General features: G+C 48.1%; 1 long non-coding RNA gene across 1 annotated transcript; it reads right to left on the minus strand.

Moving 5' to 3' along the window:
- Positions 1 to 16052: 16052 nt before the first annotated feature.
- LOC116780204 lies at positions 16053 to 17958 on the minus strand. Its single transcript, XR_004354375.1, has 2 exons — positions 17610 to 17958; positions 16053 to 16140 (listed from the first exon to the last, which is right to left on the minus strand). It is a non-coding gene; the product is annotated as an uncharacterized LOC116780204 (long non-coding RNA).
- Between the last annotated feature and the right edge of the window lie 678 nt (positions 17959 to 18636).

An 18636-nucleotide genomic window follows, 5' to 3' on the forward strand; every position in this document is an offset into this window, starting at 1 on the left:
ACAATTTGACTGTACTCAATGCAGTCAAAAACCACCTTGACTCAAAGATCCAATTCTAAAGCAACTGCTCTAACCTTTGTCTTGTTTCGCTTAATGGTTTGAACATTATGTGATAGATGAGACCAGGACTGCCCTAGCAAAGTGTTTTTATGATCCCTTAAAATAAGTCTCTTGTAAGAATTGCACTGAAACAACTTTTACTTCTGTAGAATTCATATGCTATAAGAAGAGTTAGACTAACAGAGTGTGACCAGAGTCAAATCCAGTGTTTGTATCTAACCCAGCAAATCCTAGGAAACAATCAACCTGTGTTTTCATAGCATGAAGTTTTCATATTTTAAAGGAAAGTTTGACAAACTTGCTGTTGGTCCCTGTTTCTTCTTTTTCATAGATTAGGGGTAAGGAAGAAAAATCTTAGAGAGAAGTCTCTTCCAAATTAGCTAAATGGGAACAGCTATGCTACAGTACAGCCAGGGAGAATCCCACAGGGACCCAAATCCCCATGTAGGCAGAGTCTAAGCAATGATCTACTTATGTGCAAATCCAGCACTGGCATAGGTCTGGGTTTTGCCCAAAGATGAGCCGATCCCAAGGTCACAACTGGAAACTGTGTGTGGTCTTATGCAGCAGAACTGCAGGGTGAAGCATGCAGATTTTGGCCCATCTGCACCATGAATGCCAGAAATGGGAAAAAAATGTTTAAAAGTGTGTCTTAGCAGAGCACAAATGGCTTTTCCCAACTATAGTATGTTTTGCTCCCTGGTGGAGAGCACTTCTTCGCTTCTTTGCTTCTTCACACAAACTTCTCCGATCGATAGAGTGACAGCCCTAATGTATAGTTAGTGTGTGTGACGGTCATACAGCTGTCCCTTCAGTAGACATTACTGCTGCATCCAGAACAATGTGAGAGGTTAATATTTGCTAATCTAACAGACTGTTTCTTTCCTGAAGGGATGAAGGGATGTGAGCTTCACTTAAGCTTTTTAAATTTGGTCTGTGATGGATTCTGCCTGTTTTATTGCAAATGGGAGAGATAGGGGTGGAAATCTGACTCCGCTTCTGACTCAGACTTTCTAAGCCCATAATATTGTTATTACTATTTATCAAGAGCATAACTTTCCTTAGTGCCTAGCAAAGGAGCAGAAGGATTCCCCTGTGTAAGCTGAAAAGGATTGGCAAGGAGAAAGGGGCAGAGGGGATGAGAGCATTTGCTTCCAAGCAAGACAAGCCCTGCCCTCAGAGCCAAGCCTCCCTGGAGCCTGACTATCTGAGCAGGAAAAATGTGAACAGTTGCATTTTGTGTCTTTGCTTTCAAAGTCACTTGACAGTGAAAAACCACCAGGAGTGGGGATGCCAGGCACAGAGGGTCTGTGTTACGCCAGAAAAGTGTATCCTCTCTCCTTAGCTGGGGGTTGCCTGCTCCTGATAGCAGAGGCTCTTGTTTGTCCTGGTGACATATGGAAGATTCCTTCCTTAAGTTCCTCTCTTAGCTTCTGGTGGCCCTCTTCAATCTTCTCTTTGAGGCTCTGGACATGTTCATCCAGGTTTTTTTCCACAAACAAGACATGGACTCATAATGCGGCAGTGACAGTGTCTTCATAAATCCTGATTTTACTAACTAATGCACCCATCTTGTCCTCTCCTTCCCTCCATTGCAGTGTTGCTAAGTAGTGGAAATACATTTCTGATGAGTGGTGGTAGAAGTCCCAGGTGGTAGAAGTCCTATCAAGTGAGAGAAGGAGACCCTTGATCTCTCTAGTGAAGTCTGAGTAGTCTTTTATTGGGCTCAGGGTAGGTGGGGATGCCTCTGGTACCTCCCCTTGGTCAGGAAGTCCTTCACTGGATGATTGATACTGGATCATGGGGACATTTCAAGAGTCTTTGACACCTTATAAGCACAGGTGGACCCATTATGGCCATGAGCAGAGATTAATATCTTCAGGTCATGTTACAGCACCGAGGCCTTTGACAGGAAGTTTGCAGCATTCCCCAGGTTACCAGTGCTGTACCTGGAGGCAGCCACCCTTTTCTTACTGCAGGCTAACCCACGCTGTAAGGTTTCCCCAGACAAAGTAGGGATTTCTAGGGATTCCCAGGAGTGAATACTAGAGTGAAATTTTTATGCTACTATTAAAGTTCCTTCAAAAACTATGTTAAGTATAGAAAGAAAAGTTAGACTCAACACACTGTAGAGGGATCTCATGCAAGTAAACACAGGAACATTGATCAGGCAGGACAAGGCATATTTTCTGGCAGGATATCAAAGAAATCATGCTGTGACCCAAGTCATGGTATTTGGATTACATTTGAAAATACAGAAAAATTAAAATAGAAGGTAGCAGGCTAACATCCTCCCAGAGAGAAGGGAGGGGGTGGGGGCTATAAATTCAGAATTCCCCAGCTTTGCCATGTGGTGGACCTGTGCTATCCAGTACAATAAATTTACTATTCCTTTGAAAGTAGCTGTTAAGCTACTCTCATCACAAGGCAGATACAGAGGTGAAACAAACACTTCTCTACCCTCCATGATATCTAAAAGTGCTGTTTTGGCATGGTACAGCACAGTTTTATGCAAGCCTAAGCTGGAATGACATTAGCATGTAACAATATTAATTTTTACCATAACGCTAATTACATCTAAAGTTTAACTTGTGAAGACTACATCAATACAATATTTAGTGCTGCACTGTGGAAACAAACAGATGACTACAGCTGACCTATTGGTAAAGCAGGTCTGAAAAGAACAAAGCTGTGTCAAAATAACAGCAGCAGACCTCATTCTCTCCCCTCACCCTTCCACAACCTGCACTGAAAAGGGTACCATTTTTCCATTACAGCCCAGCACTTCAAGGTCTGATCAGATTATCCTGAAAGCATGTAAATTAATTGATCTGGGAAAGTCCAGTCCCGTTCACCTTCCCACCCCCCCACCCCCCCACACACACACACACTGGACCAGCAGTTTCAGGACCTGACATAACTGCATTTCTTCTCAAAAGCCCAGATGGATTGACAGTTGATCAGCCTGACGATTTTGAGGAAGAATGAGCTGTGAGTTTTATGCAATCCTCCTGTAATTCCTATCCCTACTGTTGAGCATGAACAAAACATTTCTCTGTGACCATCAAATGCCCACTGTTCACATCCAGCTGCTGGTTGAAATTGCTCTTGAGACTAAGCAACTCCCCCCAGGACACTGCTACCTTTTTAAAAAAGGGAAATGAGGAAAGAAGAGAAGATGGACTCACTTTTAGAATTCGTGGTTTTACAGCACAAGGAAAAAAACTTCTTTATGGTTTTCCTGGGACTTCAGGATTTTGTGCTTCTATTTTTACAAGAATGGGCTGATTTGTCTTAGGCTATTACTGTCTATTACTGCTGGAAGTCCTGCAGAAAGGTGGGAAGCAGAGAATTCTGGCAATCTGCCTAAAGAGAAATCAATGAAACAAATTAATCCTTCGCAGGCTGCAATGACACAGTAATCCATCACTCAGAGCTGCTTTTATACACCAAATCAGAGAGCAGAGGAAAGAGCCCTGGGGGACATCACAGACAACAACTTACAGCAACACTGGGAAAATATTAAGGAATCAGTTTATTTAAAGAGGATAGTTTTCTGTTGATTGCCTATTTAGTTTTATAGAGATTTTTCTTCATGCTATGTGAAGCTCTGGGTGGATGACTCTATCTGCTGAGCATTAGCTCCCCAGAACTGCCTCCCCCCACGTGGGTTTCCAGTAGTGTGGGGGGTGGAAATGTTCTTTTTACCCTTGATGGGCGAGTGGCTGAGATACTGACTTTTGACGGGGAGGGGCTCCGAAGCGCCACGCAGGTTTTGCAGGATCGGGCACCAGCCGCATTGATCCTGACTCCCTTTTCAGCTCCACGGAATGGATGTGGGGCTGGAGTGGGGAGGAAGCGGGGAGAAGGGGGAATCGCTGTCCTCAGCAGCGATTTTTCCTGGTTGTGGTGTTAGAGGGGCTGGCAGAATTGGACCTGCTTTCCCCCTCCGTCCTCACACCCCTCTGTGAATCACTTTTTAGGGAAACCCACGCGAGGCGAGGGACACGGATTTAATACCATCGACCGGGACTTAAAAATCACGTGGTGGTACCCAAAGGTATCCCCTCAAGGGAGGGTGCTTACCGGGAGCGACGCCGCTGCCGGACACTGGCCCCCGCTAACAAAAATCATAACAAAACAAAGCAAAACAAACCAACCAACCAAACAAACAAACAAACAAAACACCCACACACACCCCAGAAACGTGGCGTGGCTACGGTGCCTAAGCGGGTCCAACCTCCGCACCCTTGCTGGTTTGTCCCTCCCCGCGTGGGCATCACCGGCTTCTCGGGAGCGGGACAGAACAGGGAGCATCACCCATCCCCCGAGACTACTCTCCGAAAGCGGTGGGGGACAGACAGGAATTCGGCAACACGCCGAAAAACAGCGTGAAACCCGTGAAGTGGGTAAACTGCCGTGGTGCTATGAGGAGACGTTTTTTTTGCTTTATTTATTTACTCCTCCCACCCTAAGGGCAAAGGAATATTTTTGATAGCCCGCTTGCATGTTGGCTTCACCACCCTACACACTTGCGAGTCATGTTTTATTTTTGATGAGATGGATAACGTAAGGATCTGGTGGTGCTGCTGGGGTCGGGAGAACTATGCTGATTGGGGAGCCTAATTGCTTCAAGAAGACATGCCGCTAAATATGGAGAGGACCGCTGATGGAGTCGGTCTGTTCCTAATAAAATGAAGAGGTACTGAATTAAATTCTCAAGAAAGGGACTATAAAAGTTGCCACAGTGTAACTAAATTACTTCACCTAACTATTACCCCTCAGATGACATCTTGAAAGAAGGCAGACTGAATACAGCTTCCATATTCATAAATTGGCTGCGCTTAGGCCAGTAAATCTGGACTGATTTAAAAGGGCTTTTTCATCCTCCGAATCAAATGAAGTAATTGTTAATTAGATGCATTCTGTTAACAATGTCGCTATTCCCTGCATTACCTGTTCACATATTTGGTGAACTTCTTAGCATCTGGTCCATCAGATTTTTCCCTTCTTTTCTTTTTTTTCGGTGTCAGGTTGAAAGGTGTTTTTCCTCTTGTGACTCTTCGGGGCCAATATCATTCATTCTGCTCCTTGGAATGCCTTCCCTGAAGATTTTTAGAGGCTATCAATGTCCCTGGCGGGTCTGAGTGAAGAGGGAGCCTCGCGAACCTGCCCTCGCGGGGAAAAACCTGTCAGGGATCCCCACTGGAATGGCAAGCGTTCCCAACCAGCCCAAACGGGTTTCGGGATGCTGATCGCCTTCAAAGTGTCACCGGGATCCTCTTGCTCGGGACACCACCGACAAGAGCGTAAGTTTGAGGAGAGAGGCGAGGAGGAAGGAAAAGAAAATAAAGAAACTTCCCCCTGACAGCTCGAGATGTTGGCAACCAAAAGAAAAGTCGCAGTTCCAGCAACTCGGGCTCTCCACCTCGTAGTGAGAGCGTATGGGGGCGCATTTCTCCCAGGTTAAGGGGTTTACCAGAGGTTTGCTTTCTGCCTGCTCGGAGGACATGCGGGGTTGCGACTTCTCTATCCTCCCTTGCTAGCACTTGGCGCGACCCAGCCCTGGATTCTCGGCGCTTCGTAGTCCGCAACAAAGCCCACGCGTGGTGAGAAGGACACAAGCGGTGTGCCAGAGCTTGCGAATGGGACAGGACGTTATCCCAGCGCGGGATGCGGTGGTGCGTGGTGCCTAATAGGCTCTGCAGAGGATTGCGGGAGCAGCGCGGAGATACGTTGGATCAGCCATCCCTTTCCTGGGCTGGCAGGAGAAACCGGGGGCGTCCTGCCTAAGTAAGTATAGCCTAATAGCAGGTGTGTTTTTGCCAAGCGTTTTGCATTTAAACCTGTGACCTCTTCAGATTGCCCTCTGCCACGTTTTGTACCAGTTAAGTCCGTCTTCATCCTACTTAGGCAAAGTCAGCCGTCTGCTTCATGTGTCTCTCTACCGGAATTGGCTCCAAATAAACGGATCACGAATGTAAAACTATCCCCCCAAGACATATAACTAAAAATTGTCAAAGAGACTTTGGTCCACTATCCATGTCTTGTGCCAGTCACTCATCATGGTCCCTTGTGGTGTGTCATACGTCATCATGACTGATCCGTGACACAGTTTAGTGCTATTTGGGGACTCTCCGGCATCCTGACTCCACCCTGCACCTTTGTAGCTCACTGTAAATGCATCCCTTACAAACTCTCCAAAGGATCACTGCACAGCCCAAGTTAAAAGCCACCATCGCAGATGTTTTCTGGCCAAATGCACACTGCTCAGGGTTTCTAGGCATTTTCCTATTTCGGGGTCGTTTTGCCTGCCCTCTCCACCTCGTTTTTTACTCGTGTCCTTCAGCCCAGTGGCTAACCTCACCCTCCCTTCCCTTCCAACCTCGGGCTGAAGGGCAGTCCCCACTCATTTCAGGGATCTCTTCTTCCTGCCGTACGCTAGGCGCTCCAGACATTAAACCGAAAAAGATGCCTGTCCTCGCATGAGCTACCTGTTCCACGCGTGGGCGAATAGCGGAATCTCTATGCTTAGTACAGGCAGTAGAGGCCAGCGGGCGGCCAGAGAAGGGCAGGAAGGAAGAGTAGGTGAGGACGCCAACTGCCCCTCTATCCACCTCCGTGGGTAGTTAATGTGGGGGGACCCCCAGTCTGTGAGGATATTCATGGTGACGTCTGGGGATCACCGTCCGACCCGGGTCCGGAGCATTCTCAGGGGTCTCGCTGCGAGGCTGCTGAAAGGATGCAGACAATAGCAGTTGCAACACCTGCGATCTATCATGGCGATGAAATATGTACAGTAGTACGGAGTAATTGCTCTTACCGCTTCCAGAGGGAGCTCAAAGCTGGAAAATCAAGATTAGAGTCTTCCAAACCGTAAACAATTTCCACCGGATATACCCATAGCACACGCAGATCGACAGGGAGACAGAGAGAGAGAGAATTCCTCATTTGTCTCAGAAGGGACTTTAAGATTCATTTAGCCTCATGCGAATAGGAATAAAGACTCCGTCAACGTGCTTAGCTACATCACGGGGCTGAAAAACTTTTACCTGTGCGCGGCGGGGAGAAACACAAGGGCGGTACAAGGTCAGCGGGGATCCCGGGTGATGTATGACAGAGTAATTAAGATGTACGCCGGAGTAATTAATTTACTGCAGTCCACAGGGTTGTTTAGCAAGTACATAAACTCCGTTTGGAAATAGTGACCTGCTTATGCACGTCCATACAAAGATACCGCGCGTGTTGTGCATTTACGGTGTACGGCTGCATATGAGTGCTGGTGTCCCGCCTGTGTACCGAGTTTCGAGATGCGGGCTCATGTGATACGCCCCAGTGTCAGGTTGTCGGGTGGGATGTGGGTATACACATTCACCGCCATGTACGCACCTTCCTCTGCAAGCTCTGCAAGTTTTCCCTCCGTGTAACTTCACGCACGTCTGTGTCACATGTTTTATTAAACGCAGATAATCCCACTCGGCGGTTCACAGTTCACCAGCGGCTGACAGTGAAAATTTAATGCTGACTTGGAAGTGCAACACTCAAGTTACGAGGTGAGAAGAGCGCGCAAGAGTGGCTGGGATTTGAGTCTGGGCTGCTCTGATCTAGATCAGTGCTCAAGAGGTCAAAACCCGTCCTTGCCTTCACCTTCATCATCCTCTCCCTCATACTCCTTACCCTCATCCTCCAGTCAGCGTCGTACCCCTCCTGTGCTGCCCCCTCACTTGCTCAGCCTGTACCTCAGCTCACACACACACATATTCACTCACACAAGTGATACCTGCCTCCTGCTCCTGCCAGGAGCAACTTCCCCGCTCATCACCTCTCCCCCCGCAGCCGGGAGGAACCGTTCCCGGCCCCCAGGACTCCCAGCAGTGTCAAAACCTGCATATAAATCTCCGGGAATAAGTCGCAAGTTCGTTTCCTTTCGGGAAAATAAACAAGTAAAAATATATAAATGAACCCAGCTTCATTGCTCTTTTAGCAGGGAAGACGGCATGTCTCCACTTGTAAAAGGCGGGGAGAAAGACGGTGCGTTACAGAGTCACCACCGCCCCCTGACAAGTGATTACGCCTCTATCAGCCCCTGCCGCAATCAACCACACCTCGCGAGGATGCTGCTCACACTCAAATTGGGCTGGAAACCAAGAGTCTCGGCGGGTGCCCAGGATGGAGATTTCCCCTCGAGCGGCCCCGAAAGAGCCGCAAGTCCAGGGCCAGCCCCGGAAGCGGAGCGGAGCGGGGCCGGGCGGGAGGAGCGGCGCGGAGCGGCGCGGAGGGGGTGCGCACCCGCGGAGCGTCCAGAGGCTGAGGGCACCGGGAAGCCGCTTCGGCCCAGGGATGCTCCCGTAGTGCGTGACGCCCTTGGGACTCCTACATGGGCTGCCAAAGCTTTTTCCTTTTTATATCTTTTTTCCCCGAAATTCCTCTCCCCTCTCTCGTGTCTTGACCCACAGCACAGTCCAGCAAATAATTCTGTTTATCTCCTTTACAACAGTAATTTTATGCCGTACAATGCGACACATGCAGCAATGAATATGTATGGAGAGTTGCGAGGGAATACGAACGCGTACGGCAAAATGCCACCTTCCCTACCTGTCCATTTTCTTAGCTGGTTCGAACAAAAGCCGTCTCGGATGCATTTTGTGGCACCGAATTAATTCCAAATATTTGGTACACAAACTTAGCGAGCCCAAAGGAGATTATTTTTTCGGAGTAATCCAATTAAAAGATTTCTAAACTAATCTTTGGGGGGGGGGGGAAATAGTGCAAGGCTAAAGAGGAAAATCGGGTTTATGATAGTGATTTATTGCACCAGCTTGATCTACAGAAAGAGGCTTTCCTCGTTTGGAGATGACCACCCTTCCCCCCTCAGTTCCCCTTACCCCACTGAGGTCTCAACTATATCCTAGCATATATCTTGTTGAATCTGTTTCTTTTATTTTATTCTAATTTTCTGGAAATACTACCATCCAGGCACGAATCTCGCCCTTAATGCTGCAAAGAAAGGAATTTGGTGGCTCACAAGTACCCTAGACCTTTTTAAAGGGCTAGTAGATTTATGGTCTCTTTTCCGACTCCCATCCAGAATAATTAGCACATATGTTCTAAATAGATGATAGTTTTGTGAGCAATAAAGCAATTATCCATCTCTAGAGCAGACACTTCATCCAACTAAACTTCAACCAGCAGCTAATTGGAAAAGTCATTTCAGTTTCATTGTCTGCAATTAGTCCTGCTAAACTATTATACCTAAACTACCTGGTTTGAGGTTTATTTATTCATTTCTTATTTGCATTTATAAACGTTTACCAAGTCACGCTTAACTGTTCCAGGAGAAGGGCGTCTCTAGGGGTTGTTGGAGAGGTTTGAAGGCTTAGGTGGGGAGGGGGCTGTTGAGGGTTTTTTTTATGCCTTTGCAACCAGGAGAGTCACTCTCCCATCTTGGCGGTGCTGGAGGGCTCAACCGTGCCACAAACATGTGTCCACTCTGCTGACTGGGGGAGATGAAACTATATTTTCCCTACTAGTGTAACCAAGGAAGCAGCGAAGGCGGTGGGGAGGAAGGAGAAGGGTAAAGTTCTTAAAAAAAAAAAAAGAAAAAAAAAAAAAAGTACCGCACCACCACCAAATAATTCACCTCCCACTCGAGTTCTGAATTTAGGGACAGCCTGGATGACCACTCAGCACCCCACTTCGCAGGTCCTTCTGTATCGGAGCAGTCCGTATGTCTGTGTGTCTGTGTGCGTGTGTGTTCCCAGCCCTGCCTGTGGACACGGTGTCCCCCTGCCCTTCTCCACGGAATTTGAGGGCAGGGAAAGAAAGGTCCGTGGGTCGGGCAAACCTTTTCTGTCCACCTCGCACGACTGCCGCCTCCTCGAGGGTGGAAAAATTAAACAAGATGATGGGGGTTGAGGACTTGTGCACAGTGAGTGGAAAAAATGTGTTAAACATCAGTTTGACGCCCCGTCGGAGCTTCAAAATATACACCGGCTGGATTTCTTCTACTTAATTTAATCCTTATTGGACTGAGTTTCTTCTCGCCATCTATTTACCAGAAGTCCCAGCAAAACGTACCTCGGGAGAGAAGGAGGGGGGTGTGACACACAGTGGTGGGGGGGAGGACTGTTTAGTCCATCATTTGAACCTCCAGATTAAAGCAGGTATTTAACAGGGAGGCACTCCAAGGAGTTGGAAGTAAGTCTCTTGAGTCAAGACTTCTGCCCAGGACTGGAGCTGCTCCTAGAGTGGAAGAGATTTGTGTGTTGGGATGGGAACTTGTAGCCTTAGCAACAAAGTAGTCACTTGAAGGAATTTACAGCAAAAGCATCCCAGACTGAGAAAGAAACGCCAATTTCTGAGCTGTTAGGAAGGAAGAGATAGTACCCTGGATTGAGCCTCTACAACAAAGTTTTTTCTGTTTTCCAGCGGCCTCAATTCTGTCCACTTCTTGTTAAAAACAAACAAACAAACAAACAACAACAACAAGAAAATAATAGCTTTGGCAAGACGATTCCCAGAAAACCGCGCGGACACCTCCGTCGGTGCCTGCACACCGACCAGGCTCAGGCAGCAGGCAAAGCGGAGTCGGCTGCCCACCGAAGAACGGCAGTTCCCTCCAAAATCTAATCTTTCTGGGGGTCGGGACTATCTCCCAGTCCAGGTACCCCCAATAAGTGCAAATTACCAAAATCCAGAGGTCTAAAAGTGAGAGGGAAAATTATGTCGGGCCGACTCTCCGCTCTACGACTCCAAGCATCAGCTCTCGAGAAAGGTCCTCACAGCCCGGGCAATGAGAAGGGTCTCTGGGCTGCTGGTTGTTCCCCACCCCAGACCACCCGGCCCAGGCAGGGAGCATTTTGGCGCGGAGGGATGGGAAGGGCGGGACACGCCTGTGTCTCCGCAGTCACTCAGGGCTCGGGCTGCAGGGGGTCGCCCACGCGGGTTCTTGTTGCGTGCATCCAAGGGCACGCACCTCTGTGGCCAGGCAGCCCCGCGAAAAAGCATTTTCATAGCTGCCAGAGCGCACACACATGGTTGTTTTTTGCCTTTTTTTTTTCTTCCGTTACGAGCGATTTGGTAATGTCTATTCAAAGTTGCTGATCCAGAGACAAAATAGGAGTAGATAAAAGGAGATTTCAAGCGACCTCCTCGTCCCTTTCACACCAACCTGAGCCCCAGAATAGCCAAGGATCAACTCGGACAAAAGCCCTTTCCTTTTCCCTTTCAGCTTCAGAAGATTCAGTGGAAGGAGCTGACAATAAAACATATAGCTCTAGACCCATTTGATAGGATCAGGCAATTTTGTATACCTTCTAACGACGCTGTTGGATATGCCTGGGCTTCAGCCCTAGAAACGTGTGAATAATTATTTTAAAAAATCCTTGGTGTGCTAAAATAGATAGCAGTCATTTACGGCTTTTGTATTGGGCTGGAGCGATTTACTGTGTTTATTCTGTTGCGTTTAAACTTTATCTAAAGCGCACCCCCGTCCTCCCCACGCAGACAGAATTACGCCGTAATAAACATATCTTGCTCCTGACAGTTTCAATGGAAATGCTAAGGTTTATTACTCAGATCAGCTTCTGATGAATAAATATGATTATATTGCTACAGTTGTAGAGCTGCTGCGTTTTCCCCAGCAAACATACTTTTGCACCTTTTTATCTCGGCTGCAGAGGAGAAAGTGACGTTAAATACTTAAACATCTTGGAGCCAGTCTCTGGTCTATGGAAAGTCCAGCTCAAATCTACTCCTGACGGACTAATCCCCGCAGTAAAATAAATGTGATCTCTGACAGGTAAGTATTAAGGAAATTTTTATATACTGTCATCGACAGTGTTGTCAGGACAATCTCACAACTTACAAACTCGTTTCCAAACGTCAGCTCTTCATCAAAATCTCCCGTGGAATTCGGAATCATAAAACCCATCAAATTCATTCCTAACAGAAGTCGAAAGTTTAAAATACAGTCAGAGTTGTTTTAACGCAAAGCTTCGTATTAGTGCGTTTTGTACAATTTTGTTTCGCTTGGCTTCCGCGCTCAGACCACCGTAGATTTATTTTTTTTTTTTTTGGTCGAATGTAAATATTTGATCCTGGATTCACCAGTGTGTTGAAAATTATTCCCAGATTTGCCTTATACAGGAAGGTTTAATTTGCATCAAAAGGTCATTAATTTCTGTTCCTGGAGCTCTACTTGGGAATTGCTATGCTCCTTTGTGCTTTTAGACAAGTGGCCTTTGCTTTGGGTGCTTTCTTTCCCCTCCCCACGCAGACATGGTTATTTTGTTGTGTGGTTTGTTGGTTAGGTTTGGGGGTTTTTTAGTTTTGTTTTTGGTTTGGTTTGGTTTTTATTTCCAGGCACAGATCTAATTTTTTTCCTTTATTCATTTTCTTTTTTTTTCGTATTAGAAAAGAAGGCAGACTGTCGGGTGCTCAGGCGTTTCTGTTTGGAGGGATGGCGACCTCCTGCTTTCTGGTTGGCACCGGAGTATGGTACTTTTGAGTGCTAACAAATGACAAACACGGATCGGCGCGGCCCCGCTGCCGGGAAGGGTGCGGGGATGGCAGATTGCCTTCTCGAAGGCGGGGCAGGGGGAGCTGGGGGGGGCCGCTGTCACATCGCTTTTTCGCAAATCCCGTCTAAAATAATTCCAGGGAAGCAGGCGGTGTGCACGGAGGGGAAGGGCAGTCGCACCTCTGGGTTAAGCACACGCGGAGGGTGAGGAGCAGCAGACGCACAGCGGTGGGATGAGACACACGATACTCTCCTCGTGGGTCGTGGGTCGTGAGACCCGCTGTGATGTGCAGCTGCTTTGGAAAATGCGGGGATGTCGGCTGTGACCCCAGGATGATGTTTCACAGTGGAGGCGGGGGGAAGGAGTATGCTTCAAAGAGAGGTTTTGGGGTCTTTTAAAATAGATAAATAAAGCAGGCTATGCACGATGGGGTGGCCCAAGTATGTGTGGGATTGGGCTGGAGAGCTGAGCAGGGAAAGATGGAGGGCCTCTTTCCCATGGCCAGCTGCCTTCCTTGGGTTGTACTGAAATGGCCTGGCTAATGGGTTTGGGTGACAGTGACAGGGATACCTGGAGGGGAGGGAGAGATACCCACCCGGGATACCAGGGGCGGGGTGGACATACTCTGGCATTGGGCTTCCTTTCAAAAGCAGCAGGTTGGCACAAAGCGGCCCACTGTGCATGTCCCGCAGGACCTACTGGTAGGTGCTACAGGAGGCAGTGAGTGAGCAGCACGATGCCCCCGGAAGGAGCCAGTCTGACTTCTTCTTGTCTGCTCGGGATGATGCCACTCACCCCAGACTACCTGCTCAGGGCAGAGGGCAACCATCCCCCCTCAAAAAGCACCATTTTCCACACACACATCGTGTGTTGCACTCCTCCAGAAACTTGGTTAATCCTTCAGGTCTGGCGGGGGGAGGTGGTAAAAGTGAGGAAAAAGAAAGAGAAAGAAAAAGGTGAAAGGAAAAAGGCCTGAGAGGAAAGGCCCCAGCATCGCTGACGGGAAATGAGGCCTGGCTGGGCAACCACAGCTTATGGAGGCCTGGCACAGCACTGCTGTGCCCATCCCAGCTGTGAGACCCTGGGGGGCAGCAGAGCTGGGACACGTGATTAAGGCTGGGGTGGTCTCGTTTTGACTGTTCACATCCCCTTTACAAAAGGCCCAGCCTGGGAGAGGGGCCGCCCTGACAGCTTCAACCATGGGATACACGCAGGGTCTGCGGGGAGCCCCAGTGTGACCCTCTGGTTTTCCAGCATTCTGTCTTGAAGGTATCTACAGGTCAGAGCTGGGAACGACTAAAAAGGCTAAGAATCGGGAACAACAAGGACAATTTTTTACACGTCAGAGCTGTTCACTGCACCCTGTGTAAATCCGCACTTACTGTCCTCCATCTACCCCATTTCCTAAATGTGTGCATAAATATATACATATATATACACATGTATATAAGTACATCCGTATGTGTGTGAGTACATTTTTTAGTGTACATGGTGCCTTGTGAAGCTTGACAGGTGAAACAGGCACCTAATGTTTGTTTAGGAAAACACAGACCACGTATCTCAGCTCAAATTAAGTGCAACCCGACCACTCACAAAATAATAATAATACTATCACCAATTGGGGTTTATATTATACACTAACACACACCCGACCCACCCCATCCCCCCCCGCCTCCCTTCCCACCAGAAACAGCGTGCAAAAATTGTCACAACTAATCTCCAGAGGAACTTTTGCTTTCCGGAGGGGACAAGAGGACTGCAGAAAAGAGGGGAATCAGCTCTGTCCCGGGTTGGATTACACGAGGGAGGCTGGGGTGGAGAAGAGAGACACAGAAAGGGGGAAAAGAAAAAAATAGGAGGGGAAAAAAAAAAAAGAAAAAAGAAAAAAAAAAAAAAAGAAAAAAAAAGGGAATAAACACCAACAACAACCACCAAAACCAGCTCCTGAATCCTCTCAAAACTCTACCACCTTCAGATCGCAGTGCAGACCCTGGCCTGGGGAAAGTAGTGTCTGGTGCTACAGGGGAAAATTAAGTCCCCAGGTCCCCAGCGCATTCCAGATCTGCAGAAGTTAAAAAGGAATCAAAGCTCATTTCCCAATTAAATGTGAGTTGTGGCCATTTCTAAGTGTCCCAGTAATTTGTCGGGGAGAGGAAAAGCCTCTCGTCGACTGAACTGTGCTTTAACCTAGTCAGCTGAGGCATGAGGCTAGTACTTTTACTGATGGATGCCCAGCGTCCCGGCTTCCCTCCCCAACAAGCTACTACACAACCACAGGACGTCGCAGATGGGGTTTTCCTCAGGACTCACACAAACTTCACCGGACCTTTACCCATCCCCTTTTTCTAAAACCCACTTTTAAAAATTGCTTTTCCTCCACACGGAACGAATGAAAACCACCAGGCGTTTCCAGTCAGGCGAAGGGAGAAAATTCCTCCCTGCTGCACAACTCCAGCTGCCCAGACCAGCGCAGTTTGAGTGTGTTTTGGGGCCCCCTCCGGATTACAGTTGCGCCCAGCCTGGCTGCGAAATATCTGATCGCTGTCCCTGTAATCTGTTCACACTATCACCCAGATAAACAGGCCGCAATCGATCTTTTCATTAGGTGATCAAGTAACAGAGCAGGTGAAAGAGAAGACCGATAAAATGCTTGCACTTCCCCATCCAGGCGCCCTGCCTCTGCTGCTGAAGCTAGGATGTGGGGTCGGTGCCTGTCTTACTCGTGTGGGTCATCTCTGCGAGACACGCTCATTATCTGGCGAGGGGGGCAGTGGAAATACCCACACATGTTTCTATAGGGGGAAAGGGGAAGGGAAGGGAAGGGAGGGGGGAGAAAAAATCTCGGACAAAATTAGTACTATGCACCTCTCACTGCTCCCAAATAACGGGATGCTCAAATTGAATGAGGCCAGTGGGTGAGGCGGGGGGTAGCCTAGGGGTGGGGGAAGGTTGGGGAAGGTTGGGGAAGGTCTCCCCGCCAAGTGTCGCGGCTCCACACCCCTCCCTCCGCCCCGAAACCACGAGGAAGGAAGCGGCGACTTGCCTGGGGTGGCCCGGGGAGTCGGGGCCGTCGGCAGGGTGCCCGGTCCGGGAGGAACCAGGCTGCGGCTGCTGGGTCCGTCCACCTTCTCTCAGGCTTTCTGCCTCTGTCTGTGTCTGTGTCTCTGTCTCTCTCTCTCTCTCTCCCCCCTCTCTCTCTCCGTGCCTTGCTCTGCCTCTTTTACTCCGCGCCTCTTCACAGTCTGGGAAGTAAAATCTAGATGATATACATACCAAGCTTGCTTTTTTTGTCCTATTTAATCTTATTCGTTTCACCTTTTCACTGACCAAAAGACAGGACCGAGAGTTTATTTGGAAAGAGAGAGAGAGGAAAGAAGCCTACTGTTGCATAGTCAATAACATCCTTTTTATCAATGCAATATACAACAGAGACGGCTTGGTCAAGGCACTCATTGAAAAATCTCTTCATTATTTCGGGGCAAAATCAAGCGTTTATTCTGATCTCAGAAATGATGAAGGATTCTTCTCTCCAGGCGGCTCCCAGTTTCAGATTTCAGAGCTGACAGGGAAAGAAAGAAAATATCGTGATCACGATACATCAAAGTTAGGGGGCCTTTTTTTTTTCCTCTTCATTCTTAATTAAGCAACATTACTTATACAAAAATAAATAATTACAATAAAACTTCTGTCATCTATTTCATCCCTTTTCTTCCTTCCGGCAGGTTTTTCATGCAGCTTCTAATCTGATTATAAACTTTAATGGGAGCTAGGAGCAGTGTCCAGTAGAGCAGGTTGTGGATGTTATTTTTGAAGGGCTTTTTTTGTTAGGGGGTTCAGTTTCTACAGTCTGTTTCTTCTTTTTCACATGCAGTCTTTCAACCTGATTTCAGACTTCTGGCAAAGGGAAGCTGCCAGGAAGGCAGGCTAGTGAGAGAGGTAGAAACCAGAAAGAAGGGGTTATTCTCTCCAGCGCAGTTTTATATTAAAAATTTTAAAAGAGAGAGAATTTTTTTTTTTTTTTTTAAGAGGGAAGGGGGGTGAAAGGCCGCAGACAGCTTCGGCGGCCCCCCCAGGGCTCCCCCGGCCCGACGGCTCGGTGCCCACTAGATGGCAGCCGGCGTCAGCGATTCCTGCTCCGCTGGGGCCGAGGCCGCACCGGGCCGCGGAGGGGAGCGGAGAGAAAGGAAGGGGAGCAACATCCCACCACCACCCCCCCCGCGCATCCCCCGTACCCACGCGGCGTGACTCACTTTGGGAGATCAGGGGCTCTGGGGGGAGGGCATTGCGTGCTGGGCGTTTCGGGCTGTTCTGACCGCTCACACACCCCGAAAGTAAAATTAAAGGGGAGGGGATGAACCCCCCGGGGGAAGCGCGGAGTCCTTCAAGGCGGCGGGTGGGCGTGTCAGGTGAGGAATGAGGGGTGAGGGAGAAGGGACAGGTGGCAAAATAGCCCAAGGTGAGATGAGAGCACATATGGGGATGTGAATATGTGCGTGGACGCTCACGCACAGTGTGCATGCAAGGGTGCGCCCACAAGCGCGCCGCTTCCTCCGTGCAGCGCGAGTGTTTTCTTCTCCATCATTTAACCCCCTGGACTGGCTTTTGCAATGGGAAAGCAGGAGAAAATCCCGACTTCCGACGTGGAGGTGAAAAAAACCCAAAACCTCACACTAACTTTTCATGGGGAGCTCCTTTTATTCCCCCTTTCTGCCCATCGCAATGCATGGTCCTCTGTTCATGTGTGTGCTGGGGGGGGGGGGGCGGGGTAGAAGGACCGTAGACGACCCATACTAATCAGATCTCAAAGTAAATAGCAGCACAGGGAGATCTCAATGTAAAATTGTGCTTGTCAGAAGAATCCCGCTCCCTCTCCTTGCCCTCCCTCCCCCCCTCTCTCCTCCCCTCCCTTCCCCATCCCAGTCACTAGGTAGACGGAGAATTAAAAAAAAAAAAAAAAAAAAAAAAAGGGGGGGGTTCAGAAAGCCCGGGTGGGGGGGTAACCAATGGAGTGAAAGAGGCTTGGCTAACCTTAGCCTCCCATTTTCTCTCCCCCAATTCAGGGCTCTGACCAGTCAGTCGCCTTTGATTATCAGTTGCCAGCAGCCCTTCTCTTGGCTCCTTGACACGAGCTCCATATAAGGCAGCGATCTCCATAGAAACGTGTCAGTTTCAATAGTAGTGTCAAAGTTCACTATATACAGACATTCGCGCAGATCCCCCTTTCGGAAACATTGCTCTGCTAGGCTTCCCGTTTAAACGCATTCATTTTTTGCGTCTCTCTCTTTCTCTCTCTCTCCCTCTCTCTCTCTTTCTCTCTCTCTCTCTCTCTCCCCCGCGCTCTCTCCCTCTCTCCCCGTCTCTCCCCCCTTCCCTTTCTTGCATATTCTAATTAGTTTTTTGCCCCCCCTTAATCTCCCTCTTCTCCTTCCTTTTCTTCTTTTTTCCACCCTTCCTCCTTGTGCCTTTCGCTCATTTCTGCAGGAGAAGAGAAGAAGAGAGAGTGAAAACTGAAAAAAAAAAAAAACAAACAACAACTAAAAAAAAAAAAAAAAAAAAAAAAAAACCAAGCTCGAGAAAGAAAGAAAAAAAAGGGGGAAGAAAACAGAGAGGGGAGAATTGGGGGGGAGGGGGGAAAGTCCGGAGAGAGAAAGAGAGAACGCGTTCACATCTTAATACCGTACTATTTTGACCATTCTTGCCTATTTTTTTTTTATTTTGGGGGAGGGCTTCTTCTTCTGGCTGATGAGTTTTTACCCGAAATACTTTTTTTAGGCAAACAAGCAAAACAAACAAAAAGAATCTTTTTGAGGGCAATTTCCACCGATTTTCTTTTTTTTTCTTCGCAACCGCATCGTGCGCTCTCACTGGAGAAGAAGAAGGAAAGGGCAAGAAAGAGGAAGAGAAGAGGATTTATTTACCCGACCTACTTGGATCTCTCTTTTTCCTGCAAGTGTCATTATTATTCCGTTCTCTATTTTACACTTCGCCGTGAATTCGTCTCCTCTGCGAATTTAGTCACATCCGATTTTTTCTGCGAATTTTTTTCTTTTTTTTT

This window comes from Chiroxiphia lanceolata, chromosome Z (genome assembly GCF_009829145.1).
Source record: "Chiroxiphia lanceolata isolate bChiLan1 chromosome Z, bChiLan1.pri, whole genome shotgun sequence".
NCBI lineage: Eukaryota > Metazoa > Chordata > Aves > Passeriformes > Pipridae > Chiroxiphia > Chiroxiphia lanceolata.